The sequence below is a fragment of the Marmota marmota genome, unplaced genomic scaffold (assembly GCF_001458135.2).
Source record: "Marmota marmota marmota unplaced genomic scaffold, marMar, whole genome shotgun sequence".
NCBI lineage: Eukaryota > Metazoa > Chordata > Mammalia > Rodentia > Sciuridae > Marmota > Marmota marmota.
Genome location: NW_026000093.1, coordinates 39,914,814 through 39,934,213, shown reverse-complemented (window position 1 = coordinate 39,934,213; position 19,400 = coordinate 39,914,814). Strand labels below are relative to the sequence as shown.

The 19,400-nt window shown below is 32.0% G+C and overlaps 1 protein-coding gene across 7 annotated transcripts in view; it reads left to right on the top strand.

Annotated features, from left to right (window-relative positions):
• Triqk (triple QxxK/R motif containing) overlaps positions 1-19,400 on the top strand; it is a 75,133-nt gene that overhangs the window by 14,667 nt on the left and 41,066 nt on the right. For 4 of the 7 annotated variants that reach the window (XM_015485954.2, XM_048782785.1, XM_048782784.1 and 1 more), the window contains exon 2: positions 825-984. The exons of 2 other annotated variants lie outside the window; for them this stretch is intronic. The gene's annotated coding sequence lies outside the window, so the exon portion shown is untranslated. One more of the 7 variants, XM_048782786.1, reaches the window with a different exon arrangement.

Below are 19,400 nucleotides of genomic sequence, written 5' to 3'. Positions count from 1 at the left end.
ATGGTGTGAGATAAGGGCCCAACTTTATTCTTTTGTAAAACCATTTGTTAACAAAAGACTATATTTTCCTGTTATAACTTCTGACTTGGATTATTATTGGTGATCTTAACAACTTCAAGGTATTTTTAATGATCTTATTGGAATTGGTGAAATTTATATTCTCTAAATTTTGAGTTTATTATTATTAGCAGTAGTTCTAACCATTTAAATGTGATATTCTTTTCCATATGAATGTTTTTGTAGTGTAAAAGTATAAAAAAAGTTCAGTGTTGATCACATGATAGGTATTTAGTTAATATTCATTGAACAAAAATAAATAAATCATGCTTTACTTGATTTTTAGTGGGTGCTTCTGGTTGATATTTAGTGGGTGTTTAGAAAATAATATATACTTGAAAGTGTATGATTAAATAAATACAATTGTATTGTGAGTCAGCCTGGTACAAATTGAAATAACAGAAAATAATTTCAAATTAGTTTCTCTGCAGGCATACTTGATTCTAGAATGTATTGGAAATATGTCCTATTACTTTTTAGATAATCTTTGCAGACATATTGGATAAAGGAAATTTTAATAGGATTTTCTATTATATAATCTCTCAGTGTCCTTATTATATAATTGTGGCTTGTGAAAGTGGGCATAAAATGCAGTATTTTCTGAGTGTATTCTGGCCATGTAAACTTATTTTGATTTTGTAGGTAACAGAGTTAGCAACCCAAAAAACTTTTAGAAATGCTTTTACTGTGATTCTATTTTGTAGACAATATGAGGGAACTGGGGATCATCCATTTAACATTTATATATGCTCTATTTTGAATTTCAGTAAGAAAAAGCAACCAAGGATATTATTTTTGGTATCTGGAGTTGAATTTGCCAGGAATCCAAGCACAGCTTCCTCAGTAAAGACCTTGGTTTTGGAAACATCTTACCGCTTGGCGGCTCTCCAGAGTTCAGACTTGGCAGCATCAAGGACACAACGCAAGGTGTTTATTTGATTTAACATTTGGCAAAAGGTGTTTTGATTTGTAGTTTATTTCCTCTCACTTTGTTTTCTTGTTTTGGGTTGTTTGGTTCTGGCAAGGAACCTGGGTTCTGAATACAGTTCTTTCTTATGGAAGGCAGTATTACACTGAGGAAATGTTTTTACTTGTATTTATTTTATGGTATTTGGATAAATCTAAGTAAATGAAGCAAGATTCATAAAGCTATTAATCTTTTTCTGATTGGTTGTTAATTCATTTTATATTATTATCTACTAAGATTTGTTGCAACATAAAGAACTTATTCTCTCTTGATATTTGATACATTATTATACTTTGGTACATTAAAATATTTTGGTAATTACATATTGGTTTTACTCAATCTTGCTGCCTAGCAATTAATGAACATAAATTATCAGATATTCAGTGTTTTTTTCTAAGATTTCTCCATGCTGCACATGTATTATAGAGAGAGGAAATATGGCATAAGATGGGAGATTGGGGCTGTCGTTTCTTTGACCTTATCTTCTACTGTCTTTTCCCAGTCTTGACTCTTTGCAAAACCATTCAGTGGTTCTTCATTGCACTCAAGATAAAAGCTAAAGCTCTTAAATTTACCCATAAAACTGACCCCTTGTTTTCTAATTTCATCTCTGAATATTGTCATCCTCCTTCACTTGCTCCAGGCATACTGACTCTTTTGTTTGAATATGCCAGGCATTTTCCCATCTCAGAACTTTTGTGCTTAGGTTGTTTGCCTTTGCATTGTTCTTGTCTTGGATATCTGCATGGCTAGTATCTTTACTTTCCTTTGTATCTGTATTAAAAAGGTCACCTTCAAATTGAAGGTCTTATCTGACTACCATTCAATACTTGATAGTCTTTCCCTGCTCTATAGCATTTATCACTATTTAATAAGATATGATTTTATTAAGTATTTTTTTTTTGCTTATTGCCATTGTTCCTCAGAAAAATATGAGGTTATGATGGCAGGAATTTTTGTTTGCTTTGTTTTTACTCTATCTCTACTAACTAGAATAGTCTCTTGTTCTTGATGACTGAATGAATGAACAGTTAATTCAATAAACATTTTAAGAACTTACTGTGCGCTTAACACTGTGTTTTCACTGTATGGTGAGAATGCACGACCGAAGTACACAGTTCCTTCTTTTAGGAGTACAGTTTAATAAGGGAAATAGATAACTGCGACAGTCATTTTATTACATTCTTGTGTTATAATAAGAATATGACTATAATGCTATCAACACTTGGAGAAGCAACATTTAAATCAGTTGATGTTGCACTCGTGAAAATGTAACAAAAGTAACCCTCTGTATAAGTAAGAATAGCCTAGGTTGTGCTGCAGGAGCAAACCGGCCAAAAAAATACTGTTATGACACAACAAATGTTTATTTCTTTTATAGGCTGTTTGCCCCAAATGGGTTGATAGGGAAACTTTAGGGACCCAAGATGTTGACCACTTCATCCAAAAGTATTTCCATGATCACAGCAGCAGTGGGAAGACTGGCTTATTATATATTGTCATTTATGAGTTTGATTGGTCAAAGCAAATTGTTTAATTTGAAATGGGGGAACTGTGAAGTATAATATTGCCTTCTATCAGAGGGGAAGGATAATTAGAAGATTAGAGTCAAATTAGTGACTGCCATACCCTTTTTCTGTTTTAAGGAAGAATAGAACATATCCTAATAAAAATATTTTGAAGCATTTTTAGAGAAAGGAAGAGCATGAGCAAAGATAGTAAAGTATTGTGTAATATAATAGCAAACTGTGTTTCATTCCAAATAGTTGGAGCACATTATATGTGTGGGATAAAGACAGGTTAAAAAGATCAGAGAGACTATGGGCCAGAGTTTACCAAACTCTGAAGTAAGAACTGCATCTTAAAGGACATGGGGAAATATTCAATGATATAGCATACTTCAGGGGAATATCTTGACTAAACTTAAATCATAAAAGATTGTTCTGGAAGTGCCATGATATAGATTTGTGGGAAAGAAGACTGAAGATAGAAAAAATCAATTCTGCTACAAATTCAGTATTTCAAGTGATGCCCCAGGTGGAGGCACTGACAGAACATATAGAAAGAATGGAACAAAAGGCATGTTTTGGGGGTAATCTCCTGTACACAGGGGAAGCCTTGGCAGAAGACGGAACATTTCTTACCCTGAGATCAAAGTAGAAGTACTGATGCAGACAGGGTTTGTGTCTAAGGCTATGTGTAGATTTGTGTGTTGGTGTCTGTGAGAGACTTAGAGCAAGCTTGAATATTGACTGATTTACCTGATGGCCTGTATTTTCTTTCTGAGTTAGGAAATGAACCCAAGTGCCCAGGCTAAAATGAATATGGATGGGGATTTGAGCAGAGCTGTGCAAATTGGGATGGCTAGAGTCAAATGGGAGATACAGAAGATTTGAGGCACAGGGATTGCTAGAAATTTTTAGCATTTTTTTAATAAACTATACATTTTACTGCAAAAGTTGCTTTGGGAAACTCAGTTGCTTTTATCTTTAAATTGTTTATAATTCAGCAAAGATTGAAAATGTATACCTTAGCATGTATAGATTTAATAGTTCTATAGAATTTTGAGCATGTGATTTTTATTAGGGGGCTTATGAAATATAATAGCCTCTGGATAAGAATTTTGTTTAACTTGATAAGAAAATTTCAATCATTTCTTAATAGTGGAAAAATTTTATAACTAGTTAAGTAATTATGCAGTACTATTATGGAAATTTTTTTTCTGATAGCTCTAAACTTTTTTTAGAACAGCTTTTAAGTTCACAGCAAAATTGAGAGGAAGGTATAGAGATATCCTATATGCCTCGTCCTAATGCATGCATAATTTGTTCGTTATCAACATTTCCTACTAGAGTCTTATATTTGTTACAGCTGATGAATCTGCATTGATACAGCATCACCCAAGTCCATTTCTTACTTTAAGGTTCACTGTTGCTAATGTACATTCCATGGTTCTGGACACATGTATAATGACATGTATCTACCATTATAGTATCATATAGAAGGAAACTTTTGTGTTCTGCCTATGATTGCTGCTTCATATTATAAGAGTATGATTATTTTTGTAAGAAAATGCCAAACTTCCAAAATGGCAATATTGTTTTGCATTCCCACCATCAATGAGTGAGAGTTCCCATTGCTCCACATCCTTAACCAGCATTTGATGTTGTCAGTGCTCTGGACTCTGTCCATTATAATAGTGTGAAGAGATCTCATTATTGTTACTATAATTTAAGAGTTGTTCTAAAATTGGGTTTCTTGTTGCCATTATATGTTAGATCCAGGATTATTATAAACACAGAAATGCTACATTTATTATCGAAAGGTCCAAACCTCTATGATAGAATGAGTTTAATTAAAGCCAGGCTACTGCTCTAATATAGGAAACTGTATTGACATGCACAATGCATGTGGCAGATATAATAGAAAAATTGACTTACAGACTAAGTAATACTAACATCAAGAAGAGGACATAAGGAAGAATTGGCAGAAGTGGTCACCTGACAAGGTCCTTTTCTTAAACAGAAGTATAATTTGGGACTTCACGCAATCAGAGATTAAGCTGCCAGTTTAAAAAATAGTGAATAGTGTGTGTGCTTTTTTTTTTGTTGTTCTAAAGTATTCAATTTTAGAAAGTAAATATTTTTGAGTACCCATTATGTACATATACTGTAAGTATGTAAGTGATACTATGTTAATCCAGAGTTTCCAGCATTTATAAGCAAGGACAATATACATTTATTATCACAAATGAAAGGTTATTTGGCATCTTGTAAGTTATCTAAAGACACTTTTATTGAAGATTCTTAGCTGTTGATAAAAGATGGGTAGGAGATCTAGCAGTAGCAGAAACTGTACAATTACCTGTAATTAAGTTGTTACAGGCTTAGTATATTCTGAGACCATTCTTAAGAACCTATATATAATGGAGCTTATTGATTTTTAATGAGATGGGGTTAAGGTCAGGGTGTTTTATGAGGGGGAGTCTAAAGTACTGTTTGCCCTGTGAACCTTAACAGTAACTTATTGAATCAGCACAATGTAGAGGTATTAGTAATACTGAGTACTTATTGTGTGAGAAGCATCATGTTAAGCACTTTATCTGATTTATTTATTTAATTTAGCCACTATAATACAGCCATGAGATAAGTGTTCTTATTGTACCCATTTTAAAAATGTAAAATGAGCTTACATGGGTCAATAGCTAAAAAGTAAGAGACTCAGAGGAAACAAGTTAAAGTAGAGTTCATCTATACTTTATTATGCTCATATTCTTTAATAATATGTAACTACTTTGTGCTAGACATTGTCCCTATTTTTTGAGAATCTTTAGTATGCAAAGCAAAGATCCCTGTTCTTTTGGTACTGCATTCCAGTCAAGAGAAGTCAGAAAATAAACAATAGACTAAGTTTAGTGTGAAAAATTATTTTAATAGTTTTAAACATAGTTTTGATAGATCTAAGAAAAATAACTTTTATGTTTCAACACTGATAATCTGATTGTTCATTAATTTGGTAGTGCCTACACCAAATCATGCAAAGTATGAAATATTGAGTGCTATAAATATTTATTAAATAATTAATTTGATGAAATAATGCTGACCATTATTATAGTGAAATCTCTCCCTTTTCTCCTTCCTTATACACTGAAGATGCAGCATTCCAACGAAGCAATTAAATATCATTTGTCATTTTTAAAGGAACTTTGTTTTCTGTAATTACAGACCTAGGTGGTCTATGGCTTAAAAACAATGAAACTGAATTTTAAAAAGGCCCTAGGATATATTTTTCTAAAGAAGGACACATTTAAGTACAGTCTTGGCATCTCAAAATATCTTCAGAAGCTCATGATTAAAGATTTAATTTTGTTCTTTTTGTTTGCAATATATGGGCTTATATATAATAAAAGAAAAGGGAGACAATGAATATGAAAATGAGAATGAATTACACTGGGGCTCCTTGGGTAACTTTTTCAGAATCCTACCAATGTAATGCAGGGAATTGACTAAATATTTACATATTGTTAAAATAACTATATCATTTTTCTCTGTGTTTCTTCTACTTTTCTTCAAGCAATCTTGGTATTACTATACCATATATTCCCTTATGCAAGCATGTCTAGTTTTACTGCTTTAAACCCTCTGTTAGGTAAACCATCTTGCATTAATTCTTTCTTGTGAGTGCTTCAAAGGGTTAAATAATGGATATGGTTTATGGAATTCATCCCTGAAATAATAATGATGTGGCAGAGTGAAAAATTAAAATGTTCAATCACAAGGTCATTAACAAAGAATAAAAAATAATTAAGGGCAAAAGAAGAAAGAAGGTTTTAAGATAAAATCCAAACTCAACTTGAATATAAAAAGAGCTGGGTGTTGAAAAAGGCATAGCCAGAATTTTTGCAGAGAATGGAATCTATATTTAAAGAAAAGTATAGTTCTGTTTGTAACTAGATTTTTGTATTGAAAGAGATAGCATGAATGTGTTTAGAACAAGATTCTAAAAGAATTTTGGAAAAAATAGAGGTAACAAAAATGACACATATATTTAAAAAATAAACTAGTTTGCATGACACATTCAGGAGAAATATGGTCCAGTCAGAGATTATGATGATGGCTAATTACATTAAAAAGTTGGAAAACAACTTTTTTTTTTTTTTTTGCTTATTATTAGCTTTAGGGAATTTACTCATGAAATTAAGAGTTGCGTACTTTTACAAAATCACATTTTTTGATCTGAGCTACCCAGAACAAGTTTAAAGGCAGGAACTCAGAATAATTCATAGCCTTTTTACTACATTCATTTTTAAATGCCTTATTTGAAAGGAATGTCCTGGTTTATGATTTTCATATTTTTCCCTTTTAGAAAGAGGCAGATGGTATGAAAACTGGACTCCCTTATTTAAAGGAATGTTGATATTTATAACCAAGCTTATCTCCAGCAAGATTTGTTTTTTGCAGCTGTTCCAGGTTGGAAAAAAATATTATATGAAAGTCCTGGCTTGTTTTCCTTTCCATATTTTTGGGGGATTTCAAAATGTGAAAAAATGATGTTTGATTTTAAATATGAATGCAATGTAAACTGTGATTTTTTTCTGTCTATATGTGAATTTTCTGTTTGTATGCTGTGATGATATTACTTTTTGTTTTACTGATCTATTTCCTTGGTACTTCACACTTAAGAAATAATTTACTCATTATTTTCTATATATCATCAAAATATTCTAGGAAATGTAGATTTTCATGAGGAGTTAGCTTATATTATTAAACAAACGAATTTCTTATTTTCCATTTTAATATTTTAGGCATTTTCCTCTCTGTTCAGAGTATCTTTACTTGTTTTTTTTTTTTGCCTATAACTATATTTATATAATTTATTTTAATTTTTTCTTTTTATTTTGTTCTCTTTGATTCTCTTTTTAATTATAAATGATGCCATATTTCTCTGGATATATTTTACATCCCTTATTTATATAACTTAATTGAAAAATAACTATTTTATACTATGAACAATACATGAAGCTGTCTCTTTGGGCACATGTAAATATAAAAGAATGGACACCCATGCCTCCATATGCATATAATTTTTATACATATGTATATGTGTATAAGGACCAACACATATATAGTGTTCCATAAAGAAAGAATTTGTAATTAATGCATTGTGAATAAATGTGTTAACTATTGATTAATGGGAAAGTAGCAAATAGTATGCTTGTCAAATTAAAGGAACTCCATTATTTATGTAGTGATATCTTCTTGAGTATGAAATATTGTGCAAATTGTTACTATGTCAGACTTACATATTTTTCATTTTAAATTCTGAAGCAAAAACTTTTACTTAAAATTTTTTGTTGCCTCTCTATCTCACTCAACAATTTCACCATTTACTTCAACATCATGAAATGCAGCATACTTGAAATCTATGAAACCAGTCATTACTAGTAGCCAACAACTTAATTATCTCCAGAGAGATTTCTTGCTCTTTTATGAACAAATGTTTTAAGTTTCAATCTTTAGTTCCCAAAATAAATTTCATTTTTTTCTCTCATTAGTCACAGAGTGAATGTTGCATGAGTCCTTTCAGTAAATTTTGTCACTTCAATCTATTCCACATCTTCTTTTATCCTTTCTTTATTGTTTACAGTGATGCTCACTGAAGTGAAATGTGAAGAATATGGGAACTCAGTTGGTATATCACCTCTTTCTTTCTTTTTATAAGTGATGTTTTCACACAAGTGGAATACTCCATTACACAAATGCCATTCTGTCCTTTCATGAGTGTTTGCTTTATGTGGATTTGGAAAAAAAAGTTACATGGAATTTTCAAAATAGAGGAAACAAATTGACATGACACAGTTAGTTAAAACTCTTAGCATTCTACTATTCTATACATTTACCATGTAACAAAGCAAGTGATTCTGTATAAGGCATAAAACTACAAATAAAAATGTTGCACATCTCTACTCCCGTTTTTTTTTTTTTGTTACTGCTTTATGCTTCTTTATGTTTGTTTCCAGTGAGTAACTATATGAGCAAGTGTTTAAGGACCATACAATGTGGAGTTGTCTGTTTTCATTTTCTACTCATTAAGCAAGGAGATCCCACATATATGTTATTAAATCCTTTGAAAATAAAAAAAAAATGAAGGATATTCCTTCAATCAGCATCTTACATATCTGAATGAACATAAGTCAGATAGGAAAAGCTAGGACATAAATATGATATGGCTGAAGAAGGAGATGATGTGTTTAGCCATATAAATATAAAAGTACCAGTATATAATAGAAAGTGAAATAAAATATATTTAACTAAATTAAAATCATTGGATTTTTAAACTCAGAAAGTTCTTATGAATTTCCTGTTTGCAGCTCTTTAATGTGAAAATTGGTGATTATTTTCAGTCTGTTTATTGAGGCAAATAACAAATTGCTGATGATGGATCACTCTCTTTTGGAAATATCCTTCTTTAGAGCCCAATACAGAGATTAAGTGTCAGCTTTTCAGAAGGAGGATTTGATCAATATTGGTGCCATCCAGCATTGGAGAAAATTTCTTGGATCAAATCTTTTTCACCTAAAATTTTTCTTATTTCTCTAATTTTGATCTCTAGACCAAAATTTAATTTATGTGAAACTTGTCTTCTCATTCATTGTGACATAACCACAGAATATCATCATAGTTACAAATTCTATCCACACACAAGCTGGGGAGGCAGTTAGGCAAGGGTGAGAGTCATTGGGAGTCATCTTAGACTTCTGCTTACCACATTTGATAAAAAGTATTACCTATCAATATGAATATAATGATAATTTTAATGAGTAATCTGAAATCAGTTTTCTTTTTTTAAAAAAAAACTTGATCACAGCTCCTTCTTGCTTTACTCACAACATTTTCATATTTACTTTGACATTCCATTCTCTACATCTCTGTTGCTACTATCATAGTTTCCTCTTTATCTGGGTTTAGAGTAGTATAGACATCAGGAACCTACGTTTTTAGGTTTCTTGCCTTTTCTGAATTCCCAGGGAGAATTATTCTGTGTCTACATTCTACATTCAAAATTATTTTCAGAAAGCACAGAATATCTCAGCTAAGTACAAACAAACAAACAAAAATTCTGCCATATATTTAGGAACAAATGTAGCAGAAATGCAATAATGTATTTTCTTATCCTAGGATCCCCAGACAACATATTTTGAAGCACAACCTAGGGTTGGGTAAAACATTGGAAGATAAAGAGTGAGGAGAAATGGAAGAAAGAGAAACAGTGAAGGAAGAAAAACAAAAGTTGATGACTAAGCAGCCCTCAGATATATAAGAAAACCCAGACACTGTCTTAGTCACTTGCTCAGTCATGCGGAGCATCGCCAAACAAACTGTATAGAATCAATCAGTTAAATTAAGGTAGGGGAAGAGATTTATCTGCCAACATCTTCCCAGCTCTTGGTTTTCATTGGTCAAACTTCTTCTCATGGCACATATCATCCCTGTTCTTTCAGATTGTGTTCCTAATCCTTGTGGGCAGTTGTTGGGGGAAGTCAGATCCCACAGTGTAGGCTGTGAGGCTTTATTGGAATCTGGAAGTGATAGGAAAAACCAAGCTTGTGTGGGTCAGTGTATAGGTATTGCTGTGACTGTGGAGGTGATGTTGGAGCTGTGCCTCTTCCTTTACCCACAAAGGAGCGCTATGTCAGTCAGTGGTTTTAGAAGATAAGTTGAAGGTAGTGCCTGTTGCTTGCTAAGGGCATTGCCTAAGTGACTGAGAATTCAGTAGGTAGTAAATCTGGGCAAGTACAAAAACTGGGTTCAACACAGGATGATGGTAATGATTAGATCTGGCCAAATTCTTTAAAGATTATTTATCATATATAAATGTGATTTTCACAGTATCTGGTTCACAGTAAGCACTCATTATTTGTTTGTTTAATTTTTAGATAATATAGTTTCTCTGGTCCTTAGAGTCTTTTCAACATTTGGATATGAGTTTCTTTTATGGTGGGAGAATGAATCAGGTATAATTACTATCAGAAACATAAATATCATTTCTTTGGATATCCTTTATTGAGTGTTTGAGTTATTTAAAAAGCGTTGATCTTTTGAATGTGTTACTTTTCAAATGTGAATATTCAGTTAGGGTAGTATTCCTTACTGGTGTGACAAAAAGTACTTATGAATTTCAAATGTCTGTGTGGAATAAAGAATTTCACAATTAGGAATTCAGATATTTACATGTCTTCTTACAGTAAGATTTTATTATTATTATTTGTTGGGTATTATCAAGGTTGATTTAATAAATGTTATTTAACCTTTTCACTTTGGTGCTGGTAATGATAAGTCTGTTTTCTAAGAAATGTAAGTTTAAGAGAGAGAGATAGGAATGACAGAAATTCAAAGTGACTGTGGGATTATCCAGAGCAGAGTAGCAGGTTCTCTGAAAAGAGAAACTAAGGAAGTTTCTGAACATTCAGAGTGTCTCACATTTTCTTGCTATTGCAAAAATCTATGACAAATTTATGTAAAAACAAAAACTCAACATCCATGCAAAGTTTATAAGCTTTTATTATTTAAAACAACAGCAACAGGAAATATGTATTTTAATTTTCAAATTTATTGAAACAAGTAGTTTTTCTTGGAATCCTCCTGTTGGATAATCTCTGCAGAATATTTAGTCGTGTTCTATTTTTCATTCCTAATATTGTTTGTATATTTTTCTTGTTCTGTCTTGATGAGAGTTAGTACTATGTCATTATTTTAAAAAATTTATTCTAATTTGTTATATATGACAGCAGAATGCATTTCAATTCATATTACACATATATAGAACACATTATTTTCATATCTCTGGTTGTACACAACATAGAGTCATACCATTCATGTCTTCATACATGAAATTAGGGTAATGATATCCATCTCATTCTACCTTCTTTTCTACCCCAATGCCCCCTCACATCCCTTCCCTCCCCTTTGCCCTATCTAGAGGCAAATGCCATGATTTTATTCTCTTTTAATGCTGAATATTATTCCATTGTGTGTGTGTATGTGTGTGTATGTGTGTGTGTGTATGTATGTATGTATGTGTATATATATATATATATATATATATATATATATATATATATATATATCACATAAAATTTTACCTTAATATTTATANTACTTTTTCTTCTATTAAGTACAGTGTCTCTGGTTTAATTCCTAGGACCTTGATCCACTTTGAGTTGAGTTTCATGCATGGTAAGAGATAGGGATTTTCTCTTTACTTCATTTCTCTTTAGTCTTTTGTAATTTAAGTTTACTCTAAACATTTTCCTTTTTAAAGAAAAAAACCTAATTGACTTATAATATGTACAGGAACATGCTTATGACCTAATAGTGTATATATTGAATTTTTAAAAAATGCACACTGATGTAAAACCATGAGTATTTTATTTTAGCCACAATTTATATACATTTTGTTGATGAAGTCTTTGGATCTGTATAGTCCACAGCATGGAAGTTAGAGTCTTTTTCTTTTGTACAATTTATTTCAAATCTATATTTTTCTTATTTTAATTTGCTAGCTTTTTGTTTTCTTTCTTTTTTGTGGAACTGAATGATTTTAGAAAGCTCAACTATCACTATGCAGCATCACTTTGACATCTTTTAAAATGAAATGCCTTAGGAAAGATATTTCACATTTGACAGTGTAGGAGTTTGGGAACAGGAGATGGGAGATGGAAAACCACTAAGAGAGAATTTTTTTTGCTTGCTTTATGTATTTTAATCATATCTGACAAATCATTTTTTGTTAATCCATTGTAACTGAAATTTGATTGTACTTCTTTTCTCTCTACATTCTGCATTAGAGTTATGTTAGTCATAACTCAATGCTTTTCCCCATCAATGGTTTCCACATTGTTTTCTCAGTTTGTTACCTCAATTTCTTTATTATATTTCCCTAGTAATACAATTTGGTGGTTTTACAAATGTGTGATTTGTATCATAGTTTGTAAATGTAAATTTTAATTCCACATTCTGTTTAAAAACTACCAGTTTGAAAAACTTATTTTGGTGAAGTGGTAATGATAGAATCACATAGTACTTCAATATAATACCCTTTCCACATTTAATGTAACTTCTATATAATTGAATATATAGTAGTTATTTTTATACTTTTCACAGCTACTTACTAATAAGGCTATTTTAAAATAAATAATACAGAATGATAAATCTATAGAAATGAAATAACCATGAAGGGTATTCTAATGGTTGCTTTCAACTCTTTATTTCACCTTATTTTCTTAGATTAAGATTACTTTGGTAAACATAGCTTACTTTCATTGGTTTTAAAATATGTGTTTGTTGGGCATGCTGAGGTGTACCTGTAATTCCAGTGATTTGAGTGGCTGATGCAAGAGGATTATAATTTTGAGACTAGTCTTGGTAACACAACAATGTAGCAAGACCCTGACTCAAAATAGATAAATAAGAAAATAGATAGATAAATAAATAAATAAATATAATGTTTTATAAAGCAGACTGGAGATATAGCTCAGTGGCAAAGCATCCTGGATTCAATCCCACATTACCAATAAATAAATAAAGAAAAAAGATATGAGTTTTATAATAGTATTATTATTATTAAGATTATTCTAATATGCAAATATGTGTTTCTAGACCCCAAAATAATTATTCACAGTTGAGTACATGGGCTAATATATATACAGTTTTTTTTTGGTTTGTTTTGTTTTGTTTTTAGTTGGAAAGGAATCTAGAAATTGTTTAAGAAGGGAAACTACATGACTTTGTCAAGGCCATTTAGTCTTTTTTTTTTTTAATAATATGGTTAAACTAAGGTTTTATGCCTGTGACCTGGAATGTTTACCTACTAGTTTTTATTTTGTCAAGGGACACAGACATTGAACAAGTGTCTTTTTGAAACTGGACCAAACTAGAATTTTTTTTCTTTCAGTTTATTATTCCTGAAGTAGTTAGCTATATACAGAGAGAGTGAAAGACAAATCTGTATTATTTTTGGTTCCCTCTGTATGGGCTTAAATGGCTTTTCTTATGATGTTTTTGTTAGATCTGGAAATGAATTACTTGAAATGGATAATGGACATGGAAATGACTAACAATTAGCATTAGTGATGGCTGCCATTAAAATAGATAAGGAATTTAGTGAGTAAAATCTCATTTGTATATTTTACACTCAAAAGTATGAAAATCATTGTTTTAAAATCCTAGATTAAGTGATGAATGAATATATTTACTCATAATTTCACTTTATGGGTATTGAATATAAGTAATTTAGTATAGCCAAACTGTTTTTTAATGTACAAATATTTATGTGTATATACAGTATGTGACTATATATTCAAATGACACTTTTAGTTTCCTGTCTAGAATTCTTACTCTTTATCTTCAAAGAAGTCTGACTATATTCCATTATCTACTCTTGCTGAAGACCGCCACATACTTAGGGGAAACAGATCCCACTGTCAGTTTCAAGGGATAGTTGGTTTAAATACAATCTCATTTTCCTTACCATAAAGTGGAACATATATGTCCATAATGTGTAAAATAATGTGACAGGCCTGTATGGGTGTTTAATATTGGATATTAATATCATCCTCCAGTTGGTCCCTATCAACCCAGGATATTTATTTGGTACATTTGGTTCAAATGAGCTTTTATCATTTTTTTCATAAGTAATTCACAAATTTAAAAAATCTTAGATATTAATTTTCTTTTACTAATTACTATAAAAATTATCCATATGACAAATTTATATTGATAACTGTGTCCAACAGGTTTCTCAGTGTCGAAGAAGAAAGTTATACAGATAATTGTGGAATAGTCAAGACTAAAACTTGGTGATATTGGATTGGAAGTATCAACTTCACACACACACACACACACATATATATATATAAAACAGTATATCTCCATTAGAAATTAGCATATCTTGACTTCAGATCTTTGTTTCTAGATCCAATTTTTGAGGAAATGTATACTGGGCATCTTGGAAAAATAGCAGATTCAAGAGCAGGTGTAGGAAAAGTTCAGGATGATCTATGAATATTTTAAGGGCTAGACAGTATGGAAGTAATTAAAATAATTATGGTAGGGGCTGGGGTTGTGGCTCAGTGGTAGAGTGCTCGCCTAGCATGCATGAGGCACTGGGTTTGATCCTCAGCACCACATAAAAACAAAATAATGTGTCCACCTAAAACTAAAAAAATACATTAATAAATAAATATTTTTTAAAAAAATTATGGTGATATGTCAAAAGGACACAAGCCACCTTGAAGGACATTCCATTGGCCAATACCAAAGCAATCTGGGCATTAAAATAAACAAATGATACAGATGAAATCTAACTCATTGATCAAAAAGTGATCTATGATTATATACTGCTATAAACACAAATGAGTAAATAGGGAGAAGCAAATACTCTTGTACATAGTACAACACCAACTAATAAATGTGGTAGGAATGATGAAATTGGAAAATAATTATATGGTAACTGTCAGAGTTTTAATAATTCAAGAAACATGAATAGATGGCAAACTAATAGTTGCAAAATTTTATAAAGAACAAGATATAAAACTTTTTATAAACACATTGATTACTAAGGAAAAAGCTTAAATTCACAGTGGAGAAATTGGGTAGAAACTACCCTAGTGAAGTAATCAAAGTTAGCATCACCAATTGAGGACATCATGCAATAAAAACAATACTATATTTGTGATATTCCTGTGATGTATTTGTGAGTTGAGTGAAAACCAAAAATTGAGGGAGAAAGCAGGGTAAAAAAGTTAGACAAAGGATAAATGAGAAAATTAGGTTGATCATTCTCAGTCAGAATGATTCTGAACGTATGATAAAAGTAGTCAGGGCTAGGGAGACAGGACCTTAGTGTATATTTGAAAGAATAAGGCACCAGAGGAGAGCATATTATATGGAACAGGTGAACTTCGGGAACATCAATTATCAGTTTCGCAGGCAGAGGTAGAGTGCTTATAAAGGAGGCCAAGAAAAAAATCTAAATGGAGAGGAGAATCAGGAAAAGTGTTACCTTGGAAACCAACAACTTAATATTTTAGGACTAAGTACTCAGTGGTGCCACATGCCTCAGAGTAATTTTGTAAATAATGACATTGTTTTCTCATAGCACAACTTTCTCTTATATTATCATATTTGCTGCAGGAAATTTCTAAAATATGAATGTTTCCTGAAACATAAGTATTGGAAAAGAAGATTTGCCTTCCTTCCCTTTTATTGCAATACCTTACTAGTTGAACTGTGGTGTATTATAAATTGTCCTTGTGTTTCATAGTTGTGGCAAGGATATATTCCAGCTGTCCTAGTTTACACATTTGACTTTGGGTAGTGGGGTCCCTTGCTTTCACAAAAGGGTCCTGGTTTGGATGATAAATTATATAGCCATCCTGTTATAAGCTTCTGTTAATAGGATCATGTGAATCTGGGGAAGTAATAAATAAGTCGGTGTTGCAGCCAGTTATTGATATCTTTTATTCATTAACCAAAAGCTTATTCCCTTCCTTTATAATTCTAAATCAGCTTTTTAATAAATTTGGACAAATAACACTGGGAAATGTGGCATATTCAAGCCCACTCTTTGAGACTGACAAGGCACCTGTACAGACTCAGAGGATTTTCAGTAGACTTTATTAACATATTATCATATTTGGAGTATATCAGAACATTTCATCTACACTGAACACACATGCTTCAGAAATTCCTAATCATATTCATCTAACATTTGGGCTATACAGATACAAATGTATTTTTACTAATAAATCTTCAGAAAAAAATTATTGGAAACTTAAAAAGTAGTTGCCATTTGAGATGTTTACATCTACAGTGTATCTATCACTTTTCTTCATCCTTTAGTCACCAGTTTTTGGTACCAGTTGGAAGAAGTATGGATTATATTATCTATATGAAAGCTAAAGAAACTCTGGATCTCCTAGACCTCTCTTAAAATAACCCAGTTTAAAGGGATTATGCACATTGAAAACTCAAGGTTTGAGACCTTTATTCATAATGTTTTCAGTTATTTTTTGTCTCGTAAGCAAAAGAAGACTGAAAGTAGGTTAGTTAATATTCAAAATGGATATGAAACTGTCCTTTCTCAACTGTGTAATCCCTAAAGCCAAACATACTCTTCTTTCTTCTCATTCCTCTTAACTAATCAGGCTCTTGAGTGAAGCTGCCCACCTTATTGGTTGTATGCCAGAACTATAGAAGTCTGTTTTTTATATTTTTAATGTCTTCATCAGTACTTTGTAATAATAAAAACAGAGTCTGCATTTTTTAATTTGATACTATTTAATTGTAACCTTTAGAAAATCTTTTGAAAGAATAATTTTCATAAAAATAACCTTTATTTAGAGAATAATGTAACTTGTGTGACTAATGACCTTTTAATTTGATGCCTACAAGTTCATAATAGGTATCTCATATACCAATCCTAGCTTAACTAACTGATCTCCTTTTGCAAATATACAGGAAATTAACTAAAGTGCACTTCCTGTTTTGTTGAAATAAAACACTTGGTGATTTTAACAATCATATTCCTGTATTGGAAATGATTACTCAATAGAAATTCTCTCCTTTATGTGGCTTCTCAGATTTGAAGTAATTACCCCTTTTATATTTGTGTAAAGTTCAGAATTAAAAAAGTAATCCCAATGGACTCAGCAAATGTGGCACCCCCTCCTCCAGTGATGAGTGTTGTTGATGGTACACACAAGGCAGCTTTTTGTCTATTCTGGGCAGTATAAATTTAATGTGTTGTTTTCAAGTGTGTCATGTGTCCAGATGCCACAACAATCTGTGCATTAAAAAGGCATTAAAACGAAAGTAAGTAAAATATTTGTGGGTTATTTTTTGGTGGGGCCCAAGGAATTTGTGATGTAATTATGTTTGGATCAACTAATTCTGTTAGGTTTTGGGAAAAACAAGCACATTGTTTTCTTATAGCAATTATAAACATTTTATCAGATAGATTTCTAACACTCCCTCACTCCCAACCTCACCACATACCCTATACATACATTACCTTGCTGCCAGGGAGTTGATCCCCTTGTTGAACATGCTGCCTCCTTGATCCTTCCCCAGTCTTACTATTTCTAAATGGTAAGGTCTTGGACCTTTTGATTAATTATACTATAGTTAAAAAGCACTGTTATTGTCTCTCAGTTTTCCGTCTGACTCATGGCCCCATCAAGGCTGCTTCTAAATTCTGAAAAAGTCAAACACCAAATATTACTACTTTATATTTGCTACATATCTTCCTTAGTGGATTTGCCTTTGGATTTTAGCAAGTTTTTTCCCCTGTTCTATTAATTATCTTCAAAATTTTCAGTCTTTCTAATCTTATTAAATAGAATCTGATTCAGTTATCATACAAAACTTTTTGATGACTGTTGCATTCAGAAGAAGCTTATTTAATAAAAAAAGAATTTAAAAAGAAAATCATGAAAAACTACCACAGTTTAGTCATGCGCCCCAACCAGACCTTACCATGCATCAAAGAGGATAAAGGATCCCACAGGTCCTGCTCAAACTTCACACCTGCTTCCAACAAGACTTTGCAAATTACAGCATGCAAAAAACTACCTGTGAGCTTGTTATAAAGAAAAGCAGTGGTTCTTAATCTTTAATGGTCATAATAATCACCTGGGAAGTCTAAAAGCCAAGGAAAATTGGCGATCTATGGGCCTTAGCCCTTGAGATTCTGATTCAGAACTGTGATGCGGCCCAGGAGCATGCATTTTAATGAACATTCCAGACATCTCTGAGACTGGGAATGATGGCCACATTTTTACAAATGCTGACTTACATCCTTGAATTGCACTGATATTGTAAGTATACCAGTGCTGAATTTCAGCTTGCCAACCCTTCCTAGATTGACTGGTATTTCCCCAGGCCGCAATTGACTCCTGAGAGACCAGAACATTCAGTATCGTTTTGGGATAAATATAGTCCAAGGTTCTATACATTCCTGTTCTGTGAATGCTTATGCCCTGCATTATACTGTGGTTCTTTTCATGAACCGCTCTCCTGCTGTTCTCTTTCCTCATATTTTTTATATACCACCTGAACTCTCTGTCATTGAGCACTTCATTGAGTATTAGTTTTACTTTGTGAGATTAAACTTGATTTTCTTATAGACACCACTTTCTTGAAGCATTCTAAAACAGAGACTATTCTTTCTTTAAATTTCTGCGTACCTGTGAGTTAAGAGTTTGATTGTTATCATATTTCTATATTGCTGTCTCTAGATCATTTACTTTTCTGAATTTAAAAACAAACAAACAAACAAGCAAGGCAAGTTGAAACACCCAGCTCCTTTGGGGTTCATTCCATTTAACTGTACTGTTATCTCTCTCTCTCTCTCTCTCTCCCCCTCTCTCTCTCTCTCTCTCTCTCTCTCTCTCCATCTATGGGCATTCAGATCCCTCCTTAGTCTTCTTAGTTCACAATTTTTTTTTGTGTGTGCCCAAGCCCAAATTCTGACACCATCCCAATGCTTTCCCTGTTCACATGTGTAATAATATGTGCATTATCCTTTCTCTCAGTTCCTTAGTTTTTCATGTTTTTCTATCCAAAACAAGTACTATTTCAATAATATCAATTCCTCATACTCACTATTTAATAACTTTAGTTCTTCCCTAATAAATAACCTGTAATTCTTCTACTGTTAATATTAATTATCTTTTACTCTCAAGTTTGGTTGTTCAACATCATCTAAACCTTAGAATCAAAAACCAATCAAGTTTCTGGTTAAATCTAAACCCCTGCTATCCTCACTTTCTTCTATAGCTTTAGACACTATGGGACATCACTTCACCCACTTTTTG